At 38.4% G+C, this 22,614-nt stretch overlaps 1 protein-coding gene across 1 annotated transcript in view; it reads right to left on the bottom strand.

Moving 5' to 3' along the window:
- Positions 1 to 20,902, bottom strand: part of TAOK1 (TAO kinase 1) — a 144,621-nt gene extending 123,719 nt beyond the window's left edge. Inside the window, exon 1 of the mRNA XM_049637950.1 lies at positions 20,190 to 20,902. The gene's annotated coding sequence lies outside the window, so the exon portion shown is untranslated. The remainder of the gene's footprint in view (positions 1 to 20,189) is intronic.
- Between the last annotated feature and the right edge of the window lie 1,712 nt (positions 20,903 to 22,614).

Raw genomic sequence — 22,614 nt, 5'->3', positions numbered from 1 at the left:
AAAGAAAGAAAGAAAGAAAGAAAGAAAGAAAGAAAGAAAGAAAGAAAGAAAAAATCAAGGGGCACCTGGGCGGCTCAGTTGGTTAAGCATCCGACTTTGATGTCAGCTCAGGTCACCAGCAGTTCATGGGTTCCAGCCCCGCAGTGGGCTCCACGCTGACAGTTCAGAGCCTCCTTGGCATTCTTTCTCTCTCCCTCTCTCTCTCTGCCCCTCCCCTGCTCGTGCTCTCTCTCTCTCAAAATAAATAAATAAACTTAAAAAAAAGTTTTTTATTTTATTAATTTTTTTTTATGTTTATTCAGTTTTGAAAGACAGAGACAGAGCACAAGCAGGGGTGGAGCGGAGAGAGAGGGGGACACAGAATCCGAAGCAGGCTCTGGGATCTGATCTGTTAGCACAGAGCCCGACACAGGGCTCGACCTCACGAATTGCGAGATCATGACCTGAGCCGAAGCTGGATGCTCAACCAACTGAGCCACCCAGGCGCCCCTCAAAAAAAGTTTTTTAATAAAAAAAAAATTGATAAATTAGACTTCATCAAAATTGAAAACTTCTGTTCTCTGAAAGGTAACATTAATAAAAAACAATGAGAGAAAAGATTTGCAAAACACATACCTAACATGTTAATTAACTTGGATTTAAGTGAAATTTAAAGAGGCGGCTGGGTGGCTCAATCAGTTAAAACGTCCAACTTCAGCTCAGGTCATGATCTAGCAGTTCATGGGTTCGAGCCCCTCATTGGGCTCTGTGCTGACAGCTCGGAACCTGGAGCCTGCTTTGGATTTTGTGTCTCCCTCTCTCTCTGCTCCTCCCCTGTTCATGCTCTGTCTCTCTCTGTCTCAAAAATAAATAAAACATTTAAAAAAATTTAATTTCTAATTATAATACTCAGAAAACTATAGAACTCCCCCCCTTTTTTTTTTAAGTTTATTTTTTGAGAGAGCAAGCGAGCACAGGGAAGGGGCAGAGAGAGGGAGAAAGAATCCCAAGCCGGCTCTGCACTGACAGTAGGGAGCCTCACGCGGGGCTTGAACCCATGAACTGTGAGATTATGACCCGAGCTGAAATCAAGAGTTAAACGCTTAACCCACTGAGCCACCCAGATGTCCCTAGAACACTTATGATAGAAAGTGAAAAAGAGGGGCGCGTGGGTGGCTCAGTTGGTTGAGCGTCCGACTTCAGCTCGGGTCACGATCTCACGGTTCGTGAGTTTGAGCCCCGAGTCGGGCTCTGGGCTGATGGCTCAGAGCCTGGAGCCTGCTTCCGATTCTGTGTCTCCCTCTTTCTCTGCCCCTCCCCCTTTCATGCTCTGTCTCTGTCTCAAAAATAAATAAACTTAAAAAAAAAAAAAAACATTTGAAAGTGAAAAAGACACAAAGAAATGGAAAAACATTCCATGCTCATGGACTAGAAGAATAAACATAGTTAAAATGTCTATATTACCCAAAGCAATCTACACATTTAATGGAATCCCTATCAAAATACCACCAGCATTTTTTCAGAGCTAGAACAAAGAATCCTGAAATAGTGTGGAACCACACAAAAGACTTCGAATAGCCAAAGTAATCCTGAAAAAGACATCACAATTCCAGATTTCAAGCTATATCATGAACCTGTAGTCATCAAGACAGTATGGTACTGGCACAAAAACAGACACACAGATCAATGGAACAGAACAGAAAACCCAGAAATGGACCCACAACTATATGGTAACTAATCTTCAAACAAAGCAGGAAAGAATATCCAATGGAAAAAAGACAGTCCCTTCAACAAATGGTGTTGGGAAAACTGGACAGCAACATGGAGAAGAATGACACTGGACCACTTTCTTACACCATACACAAAAATAAATTCAAAATGGATGTAAGACCTAAATGTGAGACAGGAAACTATCAAAATCCTACAGGAGAACACAGGCAGCAACCTCTTTGACCTCAGCCACAGCAACTTCTTACTAGACACGTCGCCAAAGGCAAAGGAAACAAAAGCAAACATGAACTGCTGGGACTTCATCAAGATAAAAAGCTTCTGCACAGCAAAGGAAACAATCAGCAAAACTAAAAGGCAGCTTACGGAATGGGAGAAAGATATTTACTAATGACATATCTGATAAAGGGTTAGTATTCAAAATCTATAAAGAACTTATCAAATTCAACACCCAAAAAACAAATAACCCAGTCAAGAAATGGGCAAAAGACATGAATAGACACTCTTCCAAAGAAGGCATCCAGATGTCTAACAGATACATGAAAAGATGCTCAACATTACTCATCATCAGGGAAATATAAATCAAAACCACAATGAGATACCACCCCACACCTGTCGAAATGGCTGAAGTTAACAACACAAGAAACAACAGGTGTTGGTAAGGATGTGGTGAAAGGTGAACCCTCTTGCACTGTTGGTGGGAATGCAAACTGGTGCAACCTCTCTAGAGAACAGTATGGAGGTTCTCAAGAAACTAAAAATAGAAATACCCTAGGACCTAGCAATTACACTATTAGGTATTTGCCCAAAGGATACAAAAATACAGATTTAAAGGGGTACATGCACACCAATGTTTATAGCAGCATTAGCAACTATAGTCAAACTATGGAGAGAGCCCAAATACCCATCAACTGATGAATGATAAAGATGTGATACATACACAATGGAATATTACTCAGCCATCAAAAAGAATGAAATCTTGTCATTTGCAATGACGTGCTCAGAGCTAGAATGTATTATGCTAAGTGAAATAAGTCAGAGAAAGACAAATACCATATAATTTCACTCATATGTAGGATTTAAGAAACAAAACAGATGAATACATTGGAAGGGGAGGAAAATAAAAAGAGGGGGACACAAACCACAAAAGACTCTTAATGATAGAGAACTAACTATGGGCTGACAGAGGGAGGTGGGTGGGTGGGAGATGGGCTAGACGGGTGATGGGTACTAAGGAGGGCATTTGTTGTGATGAATCACTGAATTCTACTCCTGAAACCAATATTGCACTGTACGTTAACTAAAATTTAAATTAAAAAATAAAATATGATAACATTTCTAATTATATATAATGTTGGAAGGAGTCTTATACTCTTAAGAAAACTTAAACTAGTGTCACCATATCCCTTCTTTTTGTTTTACAATCTCTTCTTTTTAACTACCCATAGTACTTTGTATTCGTACCAAACAGTTTGGCACTTAATTACATAGTAACACCAAATATTTTGTATCTTCCCAGACTTTTTTTTTTTGGTAACTTAAGCATACCTCTTTGAGAATCAAAAGTTTTATATTTTTCCATAGAAGATATACAAACGGCCAATAAGCAAATGAAAAGATGGTTAATGTCCTTAGTAGGAAAATGCAAATCAAAACCACAAAGAGGTAGCACTCACACACAGTAGGATGGCTTATAATTTTTTTTTAATTTTTAACGGAAAATAACTCTTGGAATGGATGTGGACAAACCAAAATCCCTGTGCACTGCTAGTGGAAACATAAAGTAGTTTAGTCTCTGTGAAAAACACCTGGCAGTTCCTCAAAGTTAAAACACAGAATTACCATATGACCCAGCAATTTCACGCCTAGGTATATACCCACAAGAACTGAAAACAGGTACTCAAAGAAGTACACGTGCACACACACATGTTCATTGTAGCACTATTCACAACAACCAAAGGTAAAAATCGCCCAAACGTCCAACAAATGAATGAATAAACAAACTGTAGTATGTACATACAATCGAGTAGAATTAAGCCATAAAAAGGAATAAAGTACTAATACAAACTACAGTGTGGATGAACCTCTAAAACATTAAGTGAAAGAGGAACCTGGGTGGCTCATTTGGTTAAGTGTCCAACTTCAGCTCAGGTCATGATTTCATGATTTATGAGTTCAAACCCTGCCATCAGGCTCTCTGCTGTCAGTGCAGAGCCCACTTAGGATACCCTGTCCCCTTCTCTCTCTGCCCCTCCCCTGATTGTGCTCTCTTTTTCTCTCAAAAATAAACACTTAAAAATTTTTAAATAAATAATATTAAACGAAAAAGGCCAGATACAAAAGGTTTTATATGATTCCATTTATATGAAATATCCAGAACAGATAAATCTACAGAGACAGAGCACAGATTGGTGGTTATCAAGGCAGCATACTATAGTTAATAATATTGTATTGCATATCTAAAAGTTGCTAAGACACCAGACCTTAAAAGTTCTCATCACAACAAAAAAATATGTGTAACTTTGTATGGTGACAGATGTTAACCAGACTTATTGTGGTGATCATTTTGCTATATAAATATTAAGTCATTATGTTGTATAACTGAAATTAGTATAATGTTATATGTCAATTATACTTCAATTTTTAAAAAAAGATATATTTGCAAAAGTAATTTATGATAATCTGGAATGTTAGAAACTTTTTCTAGCTTAATCTGAGTGATAGGTACATCTGTAAAACTTCATTTGTATAACTAACCATTGTATATTTTACCACAATTGAAAGAAAGACCCACAAATAGTTGCCACATAATACAGTGCCTTTGTAGGTTTGAACAGTTAACAGAAGAGTGGTCTGTCAGGAGATAAATCACACTAATATGTAAGAGGAACTGAAATGGGAGAGGAAAAAATAGCCCTTAAAGTAATTTAGAATTGGAGCACCTGGGTGGCTCAGTCAGTTAAGCATCCAACTCTTGATTTCGGCTTAGGTCTTGATCCCAAAGGCATGGGATCAAGCCCCACGTCAGGCTCTGTGCTGATCATGGAGCCTAAGATTCTCTCTCTCTCTCTCTCTCCCCCCCCTCTGCCCCACTCCCCCTTCTCGTGCGCTCTCTAAAATAAAATAATAAAGTAACTTGGACTCAAGGTAATAATACTAACACTTTATACCAAGTACTGTTCTAAGAACCAACTATACATATAATAATGCATCTAATCCTTCTCATAACTCTACATGACAGGTATTATTATTATCCTCATTTTACAGATGATGAAACTTAAGCCCAAAAAGGTTAAGTAATTTGCTCAAGGTCACACAGCAATGAGAACTTTCCCCATGATAATAAACTTATTTTTTTTACCATAACATACATACCTATGAATATACAACAAAACAAAAACGAAGAGAAACTAAAACTGGCATTCTCACAACTGGCATTCTCACTAAAACTGGCATTCTCACAACTGGCATTCTCTTTGGTTTCTACAAAACCAGAGACCAACAGTAACATTTCTTTGCCCCATCATGAAACTTCAAAGTCAGCATCATCCTCTGACCAATTTCAGTCTGCAATCCTACCTAACTATAAACCTCACTCAGAAAGGCACCATCTACATCACCCTTGATCTTCTACTCTGAAATAAGGCTTCACAAAATAAAAAGTACTTACTTTCTCACAAGAATGTTAAAGATACTTGGAAAAGAGAACAAAGAATAAAACATATTCCAAAGGAAAAAAATCCATAACTTCATAATCTACTGGATGAATACAGGTGAGAATAGAGGTTAAAAGAATCAAAAACAATCCCAAAGTTTCTAGCTTGCAAGGTTTTAGAAAGGTTAACAGAAATAAAAATAAATGGCCATAAAAGTCTTGCACACAAATGTTCATAACAGCTTTACTTGTAATAGCTAAAATCTGGAAATGATTCAAATACCAATAAGTAAACAGATAAATAAATTATGGTATAACAAAACATTGGAATAGTACTAAGAAATACAAGAAATGAACCATAATACATGCAGCAACATAAATACCACAGACATTATGCCAAAAGAATACAAACAACAACAATACACACTGTATGATTGCATTTCTATGAAACTAGAAAAGACAAACCTAATTCACAGTAATAGAAATCACATCAGTGGCTGCCTAGGAATAGAGTGAGTGATTGCAAAGGGTTATAGGGAATTTCCAGGGAACAGAAAAACGCTCTTTGTTGTCACCAGGGTGACGGTTACCTGAACACTAAAAATTTGTGAATTTTACTGCAAGTAAATTATACTTTGGTAATGCTGACTAAAAAAAACATTATTAACTTTGAAACTGGTAAATAAGGGGAACCTTTTGCAAGGGGAAATGAAAAAGAGGAGTTCATTTTATATGTGTTGAAACTAGCATATCTATGAATATCGAAGAAATACAAGACATTTCAGGCAGGCATTTGGAGACATTTAGAGTAAGGGGCCAGTAAAATAAAATTTTTAAGAAGGGGACAATAAATAGCACTAAGCATTACAAGGAAGACATTTAGAACCACACATGAATATTTATTCTCCTTGAGACTTCTCAAAAACATTTTTCTAAGTTTATTTATTTATTGGGGGTAGAGGGGCAGAGAGGGGGAAGGGGGGAGAGAGAGGAGGGGAGAGAGAAATACTCCCAAGCAGGCTCCACTCTGTCAGAGCAGAGCTGGACAAGGGGCTCAAACCCATGAACCGTGAAATAATGACCTGAGCCAAAACCAAGAGTCGGATGCTTAACCGAATGAGCCACCCAGGCACCCCGAGTCTCTCTCTAAACTCAAAGTCCTGCTCCCTGAAAATCGACCTAATAAAAAAATTGATTTTTTTTGGCACTTAAAATATTAAAAAAGCAAACAAGATCAGGAGGACTAAGATCACCGGTATATTTATGCTCTTAGAAAATTTTTTGCATATTTTTGCACACACTAAATTGCTAAAAAATACCAATAACATTTACATATCCTAAATTTCCCATGTGTACCACACAGGTAATTTAGTAACTACAAATTTTTTTTTAAGATATTTTACTTTTAAGTAGTCTCTACACCCAACATGGGGCTCGAACTTAGAGTCACAAGACCAAGAGTTGCATGTTCTACCGACTGAACCAGCCAGATGCTCCTAAACTCTAAATTTTTCATGTCTCTCATTTGAAGTGCTTGTAAATGTGCACTGCTGTTCTGCAGACATGCATACTAGGAGGTTTTTCTCCTCCTGCCTAATCCACCATTCAAATGTTTAATACCAACCATCTTTGAAAGGATAGATAAGAAATTATGATTGCTTGTGCAAAGGGGTACAGTGTGGGAAGGGGATAGACATGGAAAGATAACTTACTTTCCATGGTATATCTTTTTTGTATATATATTTTTTAATTTTTCAATGTCTATTTTTGAGAGAGAGAGCGAGCGTGAGCAGGGGAGGGGAAGAGAGAGAGATGGAGACACAGAATCTGAAGCAGGCTCCAGGCTCTGAACCGTCAGCAGAGACCGATGTGGGGCTTGAACTCACAAACTGAAATCATGACATGAGCCGAAGTCGGACTCTTAACCGACTGAGCCACCCAGGCACCCCTGTATATTCTAAATTTTATACCATGAACAGTTATAACTTATTCTAAATAATTTAACCTCTTTCCATTATTTAAGGCCTTTTCCAACTTTAAGGCAAAAGCTGATGATTTCCCAAAGACAACCGTGGTGCCAAGATGCAAGTATGATGGAAATACTTTGACTAATTTACTTCTCACAGGCCTTTGCCATTATAGAGAGCCTTAGCTCTTAGCTCTGTCCATTAACTTCATGTAAAAGTACTATTAGCCTCTAAAAGATAAGCTCTTTCTTTGCCTCGTTAGAAGGTGGAAGACAGTTTTACAAATCAGATTTATTTCCTTTAATCTTTACTAAAGTTTTTTTTATAAAATCCTGACTCCGCCTTCTCCTTGACTTTTCTATTCCCAACAGCCACATTCCCTCTAATTCTAATTATCAATACCCCAAGACTAGTAATTCCCATACCTGAAAGGAAATTCTCACTAAGGAAGAGAAATAGAGAAATAAACTGCATACACTAGTATTTCACGTACAAAGAAGTGATGAAAAATTTTCATATTCAAACATTAATAACTCTGTTATGATATAGGTAGATATCAGAAGGTGGTAAAAAGAGAGAAGTAATGAATACAAAACAGCAGCTTTTAATCTTTGAATCTTTAAAATGTAGTGAAATAGTCTAAACTTGTGAAATCTCAGTAACATTCTGGAGAAATGTCATTTACAGGAAGAACACCACTGCTAATTCACTTCAGTCTAATTAACAATATTAAGTCTAGGGGTGCCTGCCTGGCTGGCTCAGCTAGTGGAGCGTGAAACTCTTTATCTCAGGGTTGTGAATTTGAGCCCCACACTGGGTGTAGAGATTACTTAAAAGCAAAATCTTTTCCAAAAATTAAGTCTAATTAGCAATATGTGATTGATTAGTCAATCAAAAAGTTTTTTTCCTCCCTTTACCTTACTGCCATGTAGATTCTACTTAACCTGGTAGAGTACAACTAGCTCAGGTTTTACAGACATATTCCTGGCTCCATTACTTACTGGCTACACAATCGTAAGTTCTTTAACCTCAAGCATTGGTTTCCCCACTATATAATGGGGCTGCCACCTACCTTGCAGAAATGTTGTAAAAGATTAAAACAAAAATATATCTTAAAGTACCACACACACAAATAAATGTTCAGTAACTGGCAGCTCTACTACTACTAAAACTCTTATCATAAATTTCAACATTAATTAACTATTTAAAAGACTAAATAAGCTGTAACTCAACATATGGCAAATATTTACTATGGCTGAAATATTTCAGTTCTCTTCTTCAGAATGCACAGTATGACTGCACTTCCTTACCTCTTCTGTGTAATCTGTTAAGACCATAGGACTTGTTTTGGCCAATGAATAAGCCAAAATGACATGACCCTCTTCTAGACACTTTAAGAGCCAGTGAGTTATTAGCAAGTTTCCTTCCTATTGCCATGGAGATCGCGAACAATGTGTTAAAATGGAGCCTCTATCAGTCTGAGACCCTGCATAGCAAGAACAAGCAGAAGCCCCCACCGACCCACACTATACATATAGCATGTCAAGCAAAAAAATGTACTGTTAAAAGCCACTAAAAGTCCTGAACTGTTTGTTACCACAACATAACCTAGTCTTTCCTAATACACAACCAAAGCCAAAATCACTATCTTTCTTGTTTGCTTACAAAACAAAGTCTTCCTCAACACATCCTTTCCCTCTAGTAAACCCCTATCCTATCAATTTTTCTGCCTTAATGTCTCTCAAATCCATCATGTCAGCTCTCCGTATTTAGACTTCTGTAATAACCTTCTAACCAATCTTCCTACATATAATTTCTGCCCATTTATTCTCCATAATACCTTCAGAGTAATCTTTTCAAAACACAAATCTGATTAATACACTCCTGCTTTTATATGATTCTCACATCGGCAAAAATGGTCCTTCAAAAAATAACTATAAAAACTGCTAGAAATGTTTCATATTCTGCATGGTGATTACATGACTGTATACATCTGCAAAAATTCAATAATGTTACACTTCATATTTATGCAGTCTGGTGCATTAATTATGCCTCAATTAAACAGTTAAAAGAACTAAGATGGCCCCAAAGTAATTTTTTACCAAATATCCATCCCTAACCCTATAAATAACCTATAGCCACAAACTATGAATCCCTTTCTTAGATATTGATCTTTCATGCTCTCAGGTATTTGATATCCTTTCCAGTCCTACTTTTCTTTAAGACCTAGATAAAATCACACTCCCTCAGGGCTCATTCCAGCTTTCTGAACTCTACCTTTACTTTTGCTATAACAGCTCTTATAACATTAAATTCTACCTTTACTTTTGCTATAACAGCTCTTTGTACATTCCACTTCCCATAACCTTAGCATTGACTAAACCAGTGCATCTCAATCAGAAGTGATTTTGTTCCCCAGGGGACATCTAGCAATGTCTAGACATTTTTGATTGTCACATGCGGCAGGGAGTGCTACTGGCATCTAATGGGTAAAGGCCAGAAATGCTGCAAAATATCATAATACACAGCACAGATCTCCCCATAACAATTATCCTCCCTAACATGTCAATACTGCCATGGTTGAGAAATCTTGCACTGAATTATTGTATATACCTATTTGCAAGTCTATATCCCTAACTAAACTGAACTACAGGAGGAATCCAGTCTTAACTCATTTTTTGTATCCTGGCACAGCACCTAGCAAATAGCACTTGAATGTATAATAAATAGATGTCATTATGATAAACACAGTGCCTAGAATATAGGACTCAAAATATATAATAAATACATGTGTTATTAATGAATCTCATTTTAATTAAAATAAACCTAAAGCTACATAGTGTACTGGCTAAACTGGTAGTCTTTATTTATTTTTTTCTTTTAAAGATATTTTTTTCATTTATTTAAAGTGGGCTCCACACCCAGCACAGGCTCAAACTCACAACCCTGAGATCAAGAGTTGCATGCTCTACCAACTGAGTCAACCAGGTGCCCTAAGCTGGTAGTCTTTAAATTCAAATTTCATCAATTACTATTTTGATTTGGTGTTTTCATAGTATATACCAACAAATCAAAAGTTATAACCTGAGTATCTCAAAAGTGTTAAGTGAAAATTGATTTCCATACTAAGATAAGCATGAGTATACCAAATAGCTTAATCACTATGCATCAAAAGGAATAAAAAAAGAACACTGTTTCAAAAAAATGTTTTAATCTCATCACACAGTACCACCTAAGACAAAGTAAAATAATGGATACTAAAATTTAGAATACCAGAGCAACTGGCTGGCTCAGTTGGTGGAGCATGCAACTCTTGATCTCGGGGTAGGGAGTTCAAGCCTGAATGCTGGTTGTAGAGATTACTTAAAAATAAAAATAAAAGCGGCGCCTGAGTGGCACAGTCGGTTAAGCATCTTGACTTCAGCTTAGGTCATGATCTCAGAGTCTGTGAGTTTGAGCCCCGCATCAGGCTCTATGCTGACAGCTCAGAGCCTGAGCCTGCTTCAGATTCTCTGTCTCCCTCTCTCTCTGTCCCTCCCCTGCCTCGCTCTCTCTTAAAAATAAACATAAAACATTTTAAAAATATAAATAAAAAATTTAATACTAAAATTTAAGGATACCATTCCAGAATCCTAACTTTAATCCAATATAATTTATATTAACAGAGTAACAGCGCACCTTAATGTCAAAAATAGACATTTTTATTATTTAATAAACATTTCATATCTCAAAAACAGAATTTTATTGTTAATGACTGGATGTACCACCTCAAAGAGGCATAAGACATATTTTAGGTGTTTGCTTACTGTACCTGTTTTACCATTCCTACCCTAATATATTCCACACCATCACGTAGAAGGTTGAATGAAGATCTGCACTTTCAAGACTTTTAAATCAATCAGATGACCTGTTAAATTTAGTTGTTTAGAGTAAAATATCAGGAGGCTAATTATCCAACTGAAGGTAAATTTTTGAAAGAATGATACATTATTGAAATATCTACATTCCAAATATGGTAAATAAAAGTTCTTTGATTCCTACTCAAAGTTCTCAAAACATACAACTTTCAAAGTAGGTCCATTCTTGTGGATTAAAAACATGTTTTTTTCAAATATCATTTTGGCCCTCCTTACAGGCACAAAATCTAATTCAATTCCAATATTAAAACTACCAAATGCAAAAACAAAGTAAAATATAAACCAAAATACTCCCATCCCCCTTATCATTTATTTTTTATTAAATAATAAATAGCACTTACTTCCTATATATTCAACCAGTGACAGAAAAAATTTCATTTGGTAACAATCCTTTATTTAGGATTTTGGGATAACAACTTTTACTATAGTAATAAGCCTCTCTTGCAAAACTTATTCTTCTAATTTACTGTATTATCTAATACATATTACAAAAACAAAATTCACATATCAATATTTTTATTTTCTTCTAAAACCATGCTATTCTTGAATATAGTGGTTCTCTTCACCCAATTTACTATATATTTGTATGTATATGTGTAATTAGTTCAACCAAAATGTCACATAAACGAAGAGATACCCAAATTCTATACTTTCCATCGCTAGCAACCAAGTCTATTATAGGACATTCCTTTTCTAAATAGAAAACTTTCACATCTTTTCCTTCTTGAAGTCCTTTTACTCTAAAGTTTCACAGCATTATTTTACAGAACTTGAATATTCACACATAATACACAAAAACATTTTGTCAGTACCTAAAATGAAGATAAAAGGAAGGATCTTTTCATTACTCTATTTTCTCAATAATGGAAAAATCAGTGCTAACAACTATATATGTCAAAGTAAAGAATCTGAAAACAAGCACATTATGTTGTTCCTCTGGGACTCAGAACCCTTAAATTCTAAGGAACAAAACCAACAAACACCATACTCCTATAATGTGATGATCCATTATTATAAAACATCACAGTCATCATCTACCATTTACATAGCATGAGATTACTGAAACACTACATGTTAAATACTATCACACATACCATACAGAGTTTCTATGCAACAATAAAGTTTCCTTATCAAGTATAATTACAGGTAAATAAGTAACTTTAGTCTTTCCAATCAACAATATAGATGCGTTTAGCAAAGAGAGAAAGCTTTCCCAAAGAAAAAGCCTTCCCCTTCTTTAGTAATGCTGTTCATCAAGTTTTTCTGAAATTTCTCAGTCTCAGTGGAAATAAATTTGAAGAAATCAGTAAAAAATACAGCCTAGAGACTCATAACTGCTACCACAAGTGGACTAAAAACATCAATCAAAACATAAGGATATGGTAAAATGTCATGCACTGAAGCACACTGAAATTTTAAAAATATACTTAATATACTTATCTAATATACTTAAATAGTCACCTTACAAATCCTGTTAAAATATATGCTGCAATATTTTTAAAATCCACATATACCCCAAATAAAAATAAAAGACATTTTCTCAATATGCTCCAAATAAAAAGTTTTCCTTCCTTAAAAAATAAATTTTGCAATTCCTAAGAAACTGCACTCATACACACAGGCTATGACTCTAGATATGTAATAACATAGGTTCCCCAATATAAACACCTCAAAAGTTACCATCACACCCAAAATGGCTGGTACCCTTACCAGGATCTTTTAGACAGAGTCCTTAGTACCCTAACAAGATGTGCAGCCTAATAAAGGTGAATATGCATAACATAACTATCAAATAGACTAGAGACTAGAATCAGGAAAGACTGAAAGTAGACTTATTAAAAGAAAAAACAAGTATATTATACTTCAGAGGCATTAAAAGTAAATACGTAAAGTAAAGGCATAAAAAGATGATGTAGTGCCTGGCTAGCTCAGTCAGAAGACCATGTGACTCCCGATCTCAGAGTCATGAGTTTGAGCCCCACCTTGGCTGTAGAGATTACCGAAAATAAATAAATATACACTTTAAAAAAAGCGGGGAGGGGGTGTGCCTGGATGGCTCAGTTGGTTGAGCATACAACTCTGGCTCAGGTCATGATCTCATGGTTTATGCGTTCAAACACCACATCAGGCTCACTATCAGTGCAGAACCTGCTTCCTATCCTCTGCCCCCCCTTTCTACCTCTCCCCCAAATACGCTCTCTCAAACAAAGTAAATATTAAAAAAAGGTAGAAAGGATAAGTTGAAAAAGAAATTTTTAAAAAATGTAACTGGGTAACTAACTTGAATGTACATATTTTAAAAATGTAACTGGTTATCCAGAGCACATAAAGATACAGCCAAAAAAAAAAAAAAAAGTTTGTTGGGATGCCCAACTCTGAAGTTTCTTAAGCATCTGACTCTTGATTTTGGCTCAGGTCCTGATCTCATGGTTGGTAAGCTTGAGCCCTGCAGAGCCTGCTTGAAATTTTCTTCCTCTCTCTCTGCCCCCCTCGCCCTGTGTGAGCACACTTTCTCTCTCTCTCTAAAAATAAATCAATAAACATTAAAAAAAAGTTTCTCATTAGAATGCTTACCCTTACATACCACATTCTGATTATTTCCTATTATTTTTCATTTAAAAAAACTGTTATTGTAACTTACTAAATTGAATTCACTAGCCATTATTAAGTCACAACCTAAAGTTTGAAAAACACTAGCTTAGAGGAACTGACAATCCCAAGGAACTGACAATTCCTTGCTTTCATGAGTATCTAGTTTAAGAAAATATTCAGGAGGTGGAAAAAAATGAAATGACAGAATTCCTCCAGGGCAGGTATCATGTCTTACTGGCATATGATCATCATTTAATGTCTGTTAATTAATATATTGTGGAATACAAACCACTTTCAAGGTAAGGATGTACAAAGGGAACCTATAAAGATAAGCTTAGGAGAGCAGGAGTACTTTGGATGCCTTCAAAGCTAGGAAGGTGAAAAGAGCTCCAGGATGTGGAAGAGTGACATGAAATGACTCTTAAATAAACAAATGAAGTACAAAAGGGAAAGAAAATTTCATTATTTAGGAAAGGTTTATCCACAAAGGAAAAAGAATATCTCTTGTAGAACTAGCCAGTAGTCCACTATAGGTATAAAAAGTTTGTAAGCTACTCTTAGAATTAGAAATTCTAATAATTTAGGGGCACCTGGGTTGGCTCAGTCAGTTAGGCATCCGACTCTGAAGCTCAGGCTTGAGTTCAAGTCCTGAGTTGAGCTCCACGCTCAGTGTGGAGCTGACTTAAAAGAAAAATTCTAATCATTTCTTTCAAAAAGGTATGTCCAGCTCCAAATGTATTAATCCAAATCAAAATTATGGAATGCACTTCAGTGTTAAATATTAGACTCCCTGTATTCATTTGCAAACATTTATTAAACAGCTAGTGTGTGATAGCCAACAACTTACTGGGCACGTACTATGTATCAGGCAATATGCTAAGTACTTAACAAGTTATCCCATTTAAACCTAACAACCTTGTAAAGTAGGTTCTATATTCATTTTATAGATGAAGAAAGTAAGGCTTAAAAAGTCACATAAAGGTGGGGGGGGGGGGCACCTGAGTAGCTTAGTTGGAAGCGACCAACTCTTGATTTTGGCTCAGGTCACAATCTCCCGGTTTGAGCCCCGCATCAGGTGCTACACTGACAGTGTAGAGCCTGTTGGGATTCTCTCTCTGCCCCTCCTCCCCTTTCTCTCTCAAAATAAATAAACTTTTTTTAAGTTACATAAAGTAATTACACAGCTAATATTATTATGTGAAATTAAGATACATTACGTGCCACTTTTATCATTATCAGTGGTTGCAAATCAGAATATTTTGTTCCATTCCATTATTTGTCACTGCTTTTCTCAGAAACTAAATTTTGCATATCTTTCTAAGAGTTCTTTTTTAAAGTTTATTTATTTTGAGAGAGAGAGCGAGCATGAGGAGCTGGGTGGTGGGCAGAAAAAGAGAGAGAATCCCAAGCAGGCTCAACCCATCAGTGCAGGGTCCAAGGCAGGGCTCAAGCCCACAAACCACAGGATCATGACCTGAGCCAAAATCAAGAATCCTACACTTAACCGAATGAGCCACCCAGACCCCCCATGCATGTCTTTCTAAATAGAATAATTCACCTTCTTCTAACTCTGCATTTTGTCAAAAGGAAAAATCAGCTCCTTTTCAACTTTAAAGATGTTAGAGGCCACTTAAAAGTAGTTATGTTTAGGGGCGCCTGGGTAGCTCAGTTGGTTAAGCAGCCAACTGCGACTCAGATCATCATCTCCCAGTTCATGGGTTCAAGCCCCGCATCAGGCTCTGTGCTGACAGCTCAGAGCCTGGAGCCTGCTACAGATTCTGTGTCTCCATCTCTCTCTGACTCTTCCCTGTTCTCTCTCTCTCAAAAATAAACGTTGGGACTCCTAGGTGGTTCAGTCAGTTAAGTGTCCAACTTCAGCTCAGGTCATGATCTCAGGGTTCATGAGTTCAAGTCCCATGTCAGGCTCTGTGCTGACAGTGCAGAGCCTGGAGCCTGCTTCAAATTCTGTGTCTCCCTCTCTCTCTGCCCCTCCCCTACTTGTGCTGTGTGTGTCTCTCTCTCTCAAAAATAAATATTTAAAAAAAGTAAAAAATAAACATTGAAAAAAATTTTAAATATACAACTCTAAAAAGAATGAGTTGTTTACACTGACATTGGCATTTTTAATAGGCTATATATCTATACTTTTATTTACATGCCAGGTATTTATGTGAGTTCAAGCCCACATTGGGCTCTACACTACAGTGTGGAGACACCTTAGGATTCTCTCTCCCTCTCTCTGCCCCTCCCCCACTGGTGTGCATGTGCACACAAGTGTGCTCTCTCTCTAAATAAATAAACTTAAAAAAAAAAAAAAAGGTGCCTAGGTCGCTCAGTAGGTTAAACGTCGAACTTCGGCTCAGGTCATGATCTTGTGCTCATAGGTTCGAGCCCCGCATGGGGCTCTATGCTGACAGCTCAAAGCCCACAGCCTGCTTTGGATTCTCCCCCTCTCTCCCTGCCTCTTCCCTACTCAGCAATCTGTCTCTCAAAACAATAAAATACAATGTCAAAAAATTTTTTTCTTCTTAAGAACTGTTTCTAGTCCCTCCATACAACTTTTTAATTCATGTGGATTTTTTAGAAGGTCTGAGACATCTTTAATGAAATTAAACATCAATTTTTACCACTAAAAATTAAAATATTTCAATCCAACAATGGAATGGAATGGAATAATACAGGTTTGTATCTTTCTCACATCTTAGAATTTCAAATCTTGAACAATATTTTTTTAAATTGATGTTTATTTATTCTTGAGAGTAAGAGAGACAGAGCGTGAGCAGGGGAGGGCAGAGAGAAAAGGAGACACAGAACCCGAAGCAGGCTCCAGGCTCCAGGCTCCGAGCGGTCAACACAGAGCCTGATGTGGGGCTCAAACTCACGAACCGCGAGATCATGACCTGAGCCAAAGTCAGATGCTTAACCAACTGAGCCACCCAGGCGCCCCAGAAATTTTGAAGAATATTTTTTAAAATCCAGCCATAACAAGTATAAAAACCTAAAAGCAGATAAATGTAACGATGGCACTCTGTTTAACAGATCAATCTCAATTTTTCGCAAGAAGTTGACTACAGAAATAACACTTTTTAGAAAAGATTCATTCATACATGATTCTGAACATCAGTTAATACATACCAAAAAAACCTCCTAATTTTTTTTTTAAGTGTATTTATTTTGGGGTGGGGGGGGGCAGGCAGAGAGAAGGGGAGTGAGAATTATGACCTGAGCCGAAATCAGGAGTTAAGAGTTAAGCCTCCAGGCTTAACCTACTGAGCCACCCAGGCGCCCCAAAACCTCCTAATTTCTAAAAGGTTAAACTAGTATGAGTGCAATTATTATAATAGAGACTACTGATAACCAAAAGTGATACAAAGAAAAAATTAACTGATTTTAATACACAAATCAGTCAGATGAAAAACCCAGAATTTATTTCCTGGTAATATGAATAACAGATTAATCTCAAATCTAATTTCAATGCCAACTGTTGGCCCCTAGAAAATTTCTGAAGTTACTAAGTATTTATATCCACTAAGTATCAGCAAATTACTAAAATAAATTATTCTCTTTATGGTTAATAACAGCATTTAGTCTTCCTGGTGTTCTATAACTAATCAGCTTCTTTCTTATTAATGGACTGACATAACATGGGACCAAATATGTATGTGCCTCGATATACAGAAAGTTTGTTTAATATTAACACACATTCAAGTAACTGCCATATCCATAGTTCTCCTCAAATCTATACTATAGAAAACACAGTAATAATTTTCTATTCAGTTCACTCATACTTTTGTTCTGTACATTGTTCTATTTCTCTAAAACCTCTCAGAGTTTAAATATGTTTGAGAAACTATCTTTTAGTTTGTAAGGTAGGTTACTGTCAAGATAATATTAGACTATTAAACCCAGTTGATTCTTAGAAATTCTTCCATCTATAAAACATGAGAATTATAACCAAATTAACAAATCAGATATCAGAATGCCAAAAGTTAAGTCATTAAAAGGGAATCCAGAGAAAGAGTCAGTTGTGAAAGAACAGGAAGTGATGTACACTGCCATTTTGTAGATGAACTATTTAGAAACCTAAGTACCATACTAAACTGGAATCAACCAAACCCAGCTCTCAGTATTCTCTGACAGTGGCATCAAGAGGTCAGCCGAAATAACCCTCAGGCAGTTTTTCCTTAATAATGAATTTATCTAATTGGTAAAGAAGATACTTTTACCACTTTTAGAATTCTTACCAGCTATGGATAATGGGGTTTCTTTTTACTTGTTCTTAAGAGTCTCTCTTAGTTCTAGCATGCTGAAGTATAGCAAGAAGTTTATGTACATTCTGTGTATATTCTCTAAGTTTTGTAGCCTTTACTGACAAATCTTCTCTGCCTGCATCTTTCCAAGACAAAAACATAATCATTCTCTGCTGAGCAGTATACTTGGGTTTACACGTGCCAATATATATGAATTATCAACAACATACAGAATTAAACTTTACGGCATAATTTCCCATATAGGGAGAAACTCTATACACCAAAACTCTACACACATGGCAGCTTTGTGCCATGAAATAAAAATTCAAATGAGAAGTGCTGTTTAAGTCAAAATAAATTTAGATAAAAATCAAAACGAAATAAAGAAAGCAAGGAGAATTCCATTTTCCGAGGAAAAATAATAAAACTGATTTACCATGTCATTAACGTGCCTCCTTATATCAAAATCATGAAATGACAGAAACGAAATTGTTGCCTAAAACTACTACTACTAACATCTTTAAATCCCTGTCTTAAAACAGGTTTCAAAATGCAACAAACACACCAAAAAACGTCTGATGGGTAACATTAAATGTAGATGACATCCAGAGGTATTTTAAAATAAGTCACCCACTAAGCAAAGCTTAAACACCAAATGCAACTTGTTAGTAAAATATCAAAACAACTCATATCTGTACATATTTCAGTCTTCACTGCTTTGGGAAAAAAAAGTAATTCTACAAACTTTTATATATGAGACATTTTTAAATCACTTCATCAGTAAATCTAAACACTTAAAGAAAAAAAGTATGAACAGTAGACTTCAAGACTATTCTTTGATCACAAAAAGCACTTTGCAACACACTTCCAGGATGTTAAAATTTTTATTTTTATTTATTGCTACTCTAAAAACAAGTACTACTGTAAACCAGATGATTTCTTTTAAATAAATATGACATGAAGCAAAAGAAGTGGAAAATGACTACATAACACAGATCCTTTCACAGAATAATTAGGCAAATTAATGTCTTCTTTTTCATTTCCTTAACAAAGCATCTCCACAGAAAGGTTTGTAACCTAATCATTTTCAGAAAATTCCAATTTCAATGTTATACAAATAGCATTAACCCTAAAAATTCACAGCTCAAAGAGAACGAAGGTCCATTAAACGGCCTGCCTGTATGCATTAATCTTTAATAATTCTTCAAAAACTACAAAAGTCACAAAAGAAAAAAAGACAGGGACATGAAAGAGTACAAAATTATTTCATCTGAATCCCAGTGAAAACCCAACGTGTTCACACACACACACACAAAATGTCAATCTAGTGTTTAAAAAGAAAGCGAGAGAGAGACATCAAAACTGTTCAAACATGGCAGGGTCCCTCTCCAGAGACCATATTTCTCAACAATAACAACAGGAACAGATATGCTTCCCAGGGACAGATCTCAGGGGAAGAATATTAAACCGGTACTGTTATCGATTTAAAACCAAGGGAAAAGGGTAACCTTTCCAAGGGAAGCGCCATTACTTCCCACTCCTGCTCCCCCTCCCTTCAGTGTATACACGGGCCTGTGTATGAAGAAACTGCCTTGGACTTCTGCAGCATTGCAGTAGACTAAAGGATGGGGAAGGGGGAAGGGTAGGGGGGAGAAACGCTTCCATCACCCCTACAGGAGTATAGATTTCCTGAGCGGGGGTGGAATCCATCCAGCAGGCTACCCTTCCCAAGAATACAGACACTACAAAGGAGGAGAGGGAGGAGCAGAGGGATCAGAAGAGAAGGAAAGGGACCTCGCGCCTTTAAATCGGGGTGCACAGCAACCCAGTCTCCCCATGAGAGCCACACCTTCCTCGAGACATCCCCTTCCACCACCCCTTCCGGTGACCCTCAGGAAAGAGAAATGTAATTGCTCTTGCCCCTCAAAACGGGAGGGCGCCCAGCTCACCAGCTTCTTCACCCCACCCACAGAATCACAGACCCTCCTTGTCTCTCTCTCCCTACCCCACCCCCACATCCCTTCTACTCGGAGAGGCCCGAGTGGGCCGAGTTTCCCCGCCCCCTCCATGTCTCCCTTTCCCAAAGCAGAGGTGCCCTTACCCTTTCGCCGACAGGTCTGGGCGGAGTAGGCAAGCGCAGCCCCCTGCAGCGCTCGGGTAGCCGCTACGCTGGAGGGCGAGGAGTGAGGAGGAGGGGGCCTGGCGACCGACCGCCGCCCCCCCCCCCCCGGAGCCCCAGCAAGCCGCCCAGCCCAAGCTCTGCGACAAGGGGCAGGGGGGGAGGGGGCGAGGGGACGACCGGGGTCGAGGAGGCGCCCTCAGCGCTTGGGCTCAGCTAAGATGGCGCGGGGAAGTGCTGGGAGCCGCCGCCGCCGCCGCCTCGGGGGAACCGGCCCGGGCCTCGGCCGCCTCCCGTCCTCACACAGCCGAGGCCCTCTCGTCCCCCGCCGCGGCCCCTCGGCGGGCGGGCCCACGCACAGCCCTCCGCCACCACCACCACCCCTGGGAAGGGGGCGCTCACAAAGGGAAGAGAGGCCGCGGGCCGGCCGGCCGGCGGCGGGGCGGGGTCCCCAGGGGCCGGGAGGCCTCAGAGGTTCGCCGGTGCCTCGCGCTCTCGGCCCGTGAAGGGCGCAGGCAAGCGGGACCCCTCCTCTCTCCTTAGACAGGCGGCGGCACCAACTCACTACCTTTGCCACCCTCCCTCTCTCTCTCTCCAAGCCCTGAAGCCACACAGCCCGGCCGCTGCCCAGGTTCCCCCCCCTTCCCCGACACCACTCCCCTCCTCCCGACAGTCATCCCAGTCTCCGATCTCGCGAGATTTCCCGCCTGACAGGCCCGACCCTGCGCGAGACACGACTGCGTACGCGTGCGCGCCCTCTCGGGAGCGCGCGAGTGCTTGCACTGGGCGGAGTCTTCCCGGGCGGCCCAGAGTCCCAGCCTTAGTCCAGCCCTGTCTCGCTCAGCTGGCTGAACTCTTCTGCCACGCGGGTGTCAGGTGCATTCATTTCACCCTGAAATCTAAGAAGAGCTTATCTGCTCTCCTTCTCCTTCTCTCTTCCAAAAACATCCGCCCCCCCCCCCGCCATAACCTTACGAATAAGAAGCTTGCCCTGACATGTAGAACATCCCATTCTTACACATCTTAATTCAACCCCTCCGTGGAATGCAGAGGTAAACTGGTCAGCGTCATCAGTATATAGTTGAGTATTTGAGATTCTAAAAGTTTATAGTAATTTTTGGAACGGTAATAAGAGTTGCGAATACAGATTAAACCACCCTGTATGTTGGTAATGGTAGGAAAGAGACAAATTCTTGAGAAGTTTTTGGTAGGTTGAGTGAAGGTAAGTCGTTGAAACGTGAGCAGTAAACAAACTAGAGTCCTACGGGTCCTGATGCAAGAAACGAATAGAGCTTTTAATTTTTTGTGTGGTGAAAAATTTTTTTAGAGGAACTCCCTTCAGTGGGCTATAAAGAGAGCAGTTTTATTCAAGAATCAAAAAGCGTGCCTGAAGTGCAGTTATAAAAAAAAAAAAAAATCTTGGTTCTTGGGGCACCTGGGTGGCTCAGTAGGTTAAGCCTCCTTGGGCTTAGGTCATGATCTCATGGTTAGTGAGTTCTAGATCCAACAGAGCTCTCTACTGTCAGCACAGAGCCCTCTTCTGATCTCCTCCACCCCCTCCCCGCCCTTTCCCCACTGGTTCTATCTCAAAAATCTCAAAATAAATAAATAAGTAAACTTAAAAAAAAAAATCTTGATTCTTCAACTAGTAAGCAGTGAGATAAATATGTGAGACTTACGCATAAAAATGTACTCCAGAAAAATTACTAGAAGTTACAGCAAACTAGGAAAGTAAACTGGCTATGATCAGAAAAACAAGACATCCACTTTAGTGTGTTATACATATAATTTATTCCAAATATGCTTTCTTGTAGTAAGGGGTTTTGCTCTGTCAGTCAGTCATTACTCTTTTCACCTATATTGTCAACAACTATTAAGTGGCAACCTCCCCTCAACATAAAAACATGCCCTAGTTTCTTTGGGAGGAAAAGAAGGATTAGGATCTTCATCTCTCCTCCCCTTCACAGCCAAGCTTCTTGGAAAAGTTGTGTCTTCCCACCTTCACTGCAGCTGATCTTACCAAGGTCAAGAATGACCTACTTGCTGTGTCTAGTGGAGTTTATTTTAATCCTTCCCTTCTTGACATCTGCAATATTTGACATAGTTGATACTCCTTCCATCTTGAAACTGTGTTCCTCCTTGGTTTTTCAACACAACTCAAAACCAGTTTTCTTAATACCTTCTTGTCCTAGGGCCCCTCTTCCTCCACCTACCCTCAAATGATCCCCTTCCAAACCTGATCCCTTCTTCTGAAATTTACAGCAAGAATGTTCTAGTTATTTCACACATTTAGGAATGGAAACAGGCTTTTCTATATAATATTTGTTCTTAACTTTGTATAGAAAATTTCAAACATACACAAAAGGAGTGGGATGTAATAATAAACCTCCATATGTCCATCACCTAG

This window comes from Panthera uncia, chromosome E1 (assembly GCF_023721935.1).
Source record: "Panthera uncia isolate 11264 chromosome E1, Puncia_PCG_1.0, whole genome shotgun sequence".
NCBI lineage: Eukaryota > Metazoa > Chordata > Mammalia > Carnivora > Felidae > Panthera > Panthera uncia.
Note: the sequence above shows the minus strand (reverse complement) of the source record. Positions and strands in the feature narration are given on the sequence as shown.